This window comes from Bos indicus, chromosome 27, assembly GCF_029378745.1.
Source record: "Bos indicus isolate NIAB-ARS_2022 breed Sahiwal x Tharparkar chromosome 27, NIAB-ARS_B.indTharparkar_mat_pri_1.0, whole genome shotgun sequence".
NCBI classification, from domain to species: Eukaryota; Metazoa; Chordata; class Mammalia; order Artiodactyla; family Bovidae; genus Bos; species Bos indicus.
The window spans coordinates 32,092,296-32,098,195 of record NC_091786.1 but is presented as its reverse complement, the minus strand read 5'-3'; positions in this window follow the sequence as shown (position 1 = coordinate 32,098,195).

Genomic DNA, 5,900 nt, shown 5'->3' with positions numbered 1-5,900 from the left:
AAGGTGAGCCAGCACATCAGCAGCATCATGCAGGGACTGTACCCTCACACCTAATGCCCCACACCAACCTTGAGCGTGTAAAAAAGTGGCTGCTTCTCCAAGCCTGCCTTCTCCCTAACTTCCTGCAATGTGTCATTTGTGACCTATACTTACCCAGAAATAGACAAAGATGGGGGTTCTGGGAAACATGGTTCTGGCTTAGCTAAGTTGAAAGCACAAATCTATCATAGATGGAAAGATTATAGAGAGTTTTGTATATAAGGTGTTTGTCACTTTTATGTATGTATACATGCACATGTATATTCTAAATTTGCATATATATGTATATACACATATACATACAAAGAGTCTCTTGCTTCAAAAATAACTTTGTTATTTCCTCCTAAGTGTCTGGATGTTGAATCTCTCTCAGCTGGGGCAGATGGGTAATGGGTGTCTTTCTTTGACTTGTATAAAACAGAGATCGGCAAACTATAGGTTGTGGATTCAATATGGACCATTGCTTGTTTTTGTAAAAAAATGTTTTCTTGGAATGCAGCCACTTTCATGTATTATGTATCATTGATGGTAGTTTCCCACCACAATGGCAGAGTTGGGTACTTACAGAGACCATGCAGCCTTCAAAGCCTAAAATGTTCACCATCTCTCAATTTACTGCCAACGTCTGCTGCCTCTGGCATAAAGCTCTACCTTAGGCTGTCCTCTTGTCTGGTACAGTTCAAAACTGTCTTCAGACATCTCCCAACACTGCATTCTGGTGATCAGAGATGGGTAACAGAACAACATCGTCTTACCACTAATCGCTCACTCATCAGAGTGTTTTGCCGCAATTCTGAAAACCCCACGTGGAGATTAAGGTAAGCTTCTGGAAATCATGTAATAAAAGTACCAATATACCACCAGGGTTTACACATTCACATGAAAAGCAATTGGTGTGATTCCATTCAACAAATTCATTACATTCACTTAGTGAACAAAGCTTGGAGAAATAAAGCAGAAGAGGAAGTGGGTGCTGGATGTTCAGGATGCTAACTAGTCAGTTCAAATCTCATCAGTTCAGTCTGTGTTGGACAGACTTCCCTGGGCCCTTAAAAAAAGATCAATGGATGCCTGAGCCTGGTGGTCAACTTATAAGGGAAGTGGATAGGAAGACAATCTCAACTTGCCCATGTCATCATTTCACTAAGGACCAACCTTGTTAAGAAGACAGACTGCTTGCTCTCCCAGGGCATGTCAGTTACAGCAGTCAGTCCCAGAAGACTCAGAGTTTTAAAAGAACACTTCCAGCTTAAATCAGAGCGGTTAGGTCAGGATGTCTGCACCCAGTTGGTGGCTGTATGTCCATGTATTTGACAGGTGACTCTTGACTCCATCAAGTCTGTGTTCTAGCTGAGGTTCCAACTCTCTGGGGGATTTGGGTAGTTCAGCCGGAAAATCAACAGTCGCTCATTTTTGCTTTTCTAATAAATCTTTAGCACTGGCATCTTCCTAGACTTCTCCTTTTTCATCTCTTCCTGTGGCTGCAGCGTGGTTCCTTATTTAGATGCCTGATCTTCTTTCTGTAAATGGAAAACTTTATTAATAAGACACAGGTGAAATCTCAGGAGGGTTTCCTCTTGGGAGGTGACTTTCAACTCAGTATGAAACTAAGAACATGGTAAATAAAGGTTATTTTCCAAGGTCTCCTGGGCTTGGAAAGTGGGCATAAATGAGACTGAAGGGACAGGTCTTGAGGTAACTATTGCAGAGGCTGTTTAGTGTCGTGGCACAGCTTATTAAATACTCAAAGTCACTTTACAAGCAAGAATGAATGTTTGTTCTCTTTGATCTGTGGGGCTCTGTCTGTATATTTTGAGGCTGCAGTAATGATGCCACTTGCCTGTTTACCCAATCAGCTGGAACTCTTTGACCTTAATCCTTGCTCTTCATGCTCGTCGATGTCCTTTTACAAATGCTGTGATTCTGTCTTAGAAACAGTCGAAAAATGCCCAAAGCACATGAGAGAATCTGCATAGCTTGTAACAGTGGAAGCTCACAGTTTCCAAGGGAATGAAATGCCAGAAAATCACTAAGCTTTCAAGAATGCAGCACTTAATCCAAATAATCCAAAAGCAATCTACTTGGCAATCTAATTATATTTCCTTAGGAGAAAACGGCAATAGTGTTTGTTTGCATTTAATTGCCTCCCTTTAATATGTTTGTGTTGTACTCATTTCTGACTCTGTTCACAATCTAAAGGTCCCTTGTAATATTTGACTTAGCCTCCCAGACAAACCCAGAGGATTACGCTTGGATTCATACATAAAATAGGACAAGAAAGCTCTTATTTTGTGTATGTCAGAGCTGATGTCAGTTTCTAGAAACAATCACTTTTCTGAGACAGGTAGAAAGGAAAACTAGATATTCAAATAGACTCATCTGTTTTGCTCTCATGTATTGAAGCATTGGAAACACAGAGAAAATTCTATGCCCCTCTGTCTTTCTCTCATTATGTGCTTAATGGTGAGGATGGAAGACACCAAGAAAACGACTCATCTTCAGCCATAAGCAACAGAGCAATACCTCTCTATGGAATGGTAATGTTCTGATGGGAATTCCATTCCCCGAGAGCCATGACAGCACTCTTTATACTGAATTGGAAATGCCACATTTGCATATTTCCCTGAATGTTTTCAGAGATCTCGGAGGAGCTGGTGAAGGTTGAGGCCAAAAGCCACTTCTGACTCTCAGGGAAGTCATGCCACACGACTGGATTCAAAACATCTTGCTGGTTTGTAGAAATGCAGACACTGCTTCAGTCCCAGCAAGGGTTTCTCCTCTGTCTTATCTCTAGCGTCACAATGGAATGTCAGTCCTCACTCCAACTACTTCATTTTTTCATCTGCTCTTTTTTTTGGCTTGGAATTGTCCCCCAGGACTGCCCTCTTTCTCTCTTCCCCAGGACACAGATGCTGCTACCCCCAGACAGACAAAGGCAAAGCTACCTTATTGATAAAATCCTACTTGATAAAATCTTGCTCAAATGTCACCTCCCCTTGGAATTTAATCCCAATATCACTCCTGACTCTGGAACCATGACATTTTGACATCAACCAACATAAATGCCATTGGTAGGACAGCCCTCATGACACTATGAGCCCTTCCCATGTAGGGTCATAGTTTCTCTTGCCTCTCCAGCTTCCAAACACAGTGCAGAGCATGTTACAAACACTCCATAATATCTTTTGAATGAATGAACAGAAAGCAATATTCTGCTCTGCAGTGAAAAACTAGACTCTGCCACATTTAGGAAAGGACAGCATTGCTCAAAGTTGCTTCATCTCTTTTTTAGATTCCATGGCTCTGGAAAGTAAAAGAGACACACAGAAGTTTTTCTTAACATTTCCACCTCTCTGCCTGCATTGCCCATATGTTCTTGCATGCTGTCTGCTTTATCCATGAGAGCCCTCAGCATAGTAATCACAGTTGTTTGAAATCCCTGGCCTGGTAATTCCAACATCTACTCCCTGTCTGGTTCTTCTGCTTGTTCTGTCTCTTCAAGTGGCGGTTTTTGCCCTTTGGGATACCTTGTCATTTTTTTTTTTTTTTTTTTTTTTTGAGTGCTGGGCATGATGTATCAGGTAAATGGTGAATGAATTGCTGTTAACAGGCCTTTATTAATGTGGTGGTGGGGTATGGGGGAGTGAAGTGTTCTCTGGTACTGTGGTTGGGTCTCAGTCTCTAAATGAATCTGTGCCTCCAGCCTGTGAGCTTCATAAGTGTTCCTCAGGTGTTTTCTCTCCCCATTGTGTGGGGTAAGATGGCTAGCATGGGTTAGAGTTTGGTAATTCCCTTCTCCCACGTGGAAGGCTAGAACAGGCTGGCAGTGGTTATTTCTCTTCCCCAGATCATTAGGCTCTAATAATACCCCTGTAAGTTTGACTGTGATTACCTACTTTCCCAAGGACAAGTCTTATTAAGAAGAACAGGAATTTCCTGCTGTTTTAGTGGTTAAGATTCTGTGCTTCCAATGCAGGGGGCACAGGTTTGACCCCTGGTTGGGGAACTAAGATCCCACATGCTGCACATCTAAAAAATAAAAATTAAAAAAAAAAAGTGTACTGCTGTTGCTAAGTCGCTTTAGTAGCGTCCGACTCTGTGAGACCCCATAGACGGCAGCCCATCAGCTCCCCCGTTCCTGGGATTCTCCAGGCAAGAATACTGGAGTGGGTTGCCATTTCCTTCTCCAGTGCATGAAAGTGAAAAGTGAAAGTGAAGTCACTCAGTCCTGTCCGACTCCCAGCGACCACATGGACTGCAACCTACCGGGCTCCTCCGTCCATGGGATTTTCCAGGCAAGAGTACTGGAGTGGGGTGCCATTGAAAACAGAGTGCTGTGGCATATTTCAGAATCACAGGGGGCTTTTTTCCTGGATATTGACTATAGGAATATGGTCAAGTCTGGAGATAAATTTCATGGTGTTGTGAGGGTCTTCCCTATGACTGCATCCCCCTGGAATTTTTCATTCTCAGAATTGTCCACACTGAGCCTCTGGGAATTCAGCTATTGCAGTTCAGGTTTTCCGGCCATGAAAACACTTTGGTGGTTTCTGCCAGGGAATTTCTGTTTCAGTGAGTTGTGATATCCTGTATTTGCCTGTCTCCAGTCTTGGGGGACAGTGTTTTGCCCCGTGTTCCTGCTCTCTCTGTGGATCCAAGAAGAGTTGTTGATTTTTTAAGTCCCTTCAGATTTTTACTTGTTAGGAAGCAGTGGTGACTTATAAGCTCTCTCCATTCGGAACCAGAAACTGTCAAGTCCTTCTAGTACTCCTTGAAGCATCATTTTCTTACTAATGTGGAGAAGCAGTGTTCTAAACTGTGAGTTGAGCTGTGCTGTTCTATGTGGAAAGTGCAACCACTCAGCAGGGAGGTCATAGGTGTCCAAAGCCTAGAACGAGTAGGTCAGTGCCATAGGTCACTTGCTTCCAAGGTGGAGATTCTGTGCTGCTCCTCAAAGGCTGGCAACCTTCACTCCTGTGGTGCTGCTCGGTGGTTCCACAGAATTCATGAGAATTCTGAGAGCACTGAGGCGCTTTTGATTTTTCCATCCTGTCTGTTGGATTTGCCAACTTAGAGCCTTCTCTTCAAAGTCTGCAAACTAAACTCCAGATGATTGTGTTAAAGATCGGAGTCTATTTGTGCTGGAAATCTTCTTCATTGGTAGGGCTCTCTTTTGTCTGGTACAGTATCAGGAAGTCTTGAGCACAAGCTGGCAGAGTCCTGGCAAGTTCTAGAGAGCTTGTCTGGAGTCGCTCGAGACGGGGAGAGTGAAGAGAAGTACATGAAGACAGTAGGGCTGGGAAACTCTTCAACCCTCTGGCATTATCTTCATGCCTTTTCAAAGAGCTGGGGAACTCGCCTAGCATTTGTTCAGCGGGTCGGTGTCATGCAAAACTCACCACCTTCTCCACTTTGAGACAAAAGGCATCTCCCTTTATAGCTTGCTCTGACAATTTTCTGTCAGACATTTGCAAAGCGAGTCAGACACACAGACAGGAGCCTTTGATGGAACAAGGGTGACATTTCAAAGCAAGAAGGATGAGAAGATACCTAAGAGCACACTCTAGAAATAAGCACCTTTGAAAAGGTACGGAGGAAATTTCTGAGCATCAGCCTGGTATTTTATCGTGTAGTGCCATCCACTGAGTCCTTTCATGTAGCTCAACATGAGTTATATTATGTAGAAGTTGCAAATGTCATATCACAGAAAGGTGAATTTCAAATTCTTATTTTACAGCTCCAAATTAGTGTGGACACTTCCCATCAAGAAGGACATTTGTTTCACTTGAGTTCTAGGCACAAATATTGCTCTTTTATGAACACATTGCAGTAGGAGAAATGATGTTCCCCACAGGCAGAAG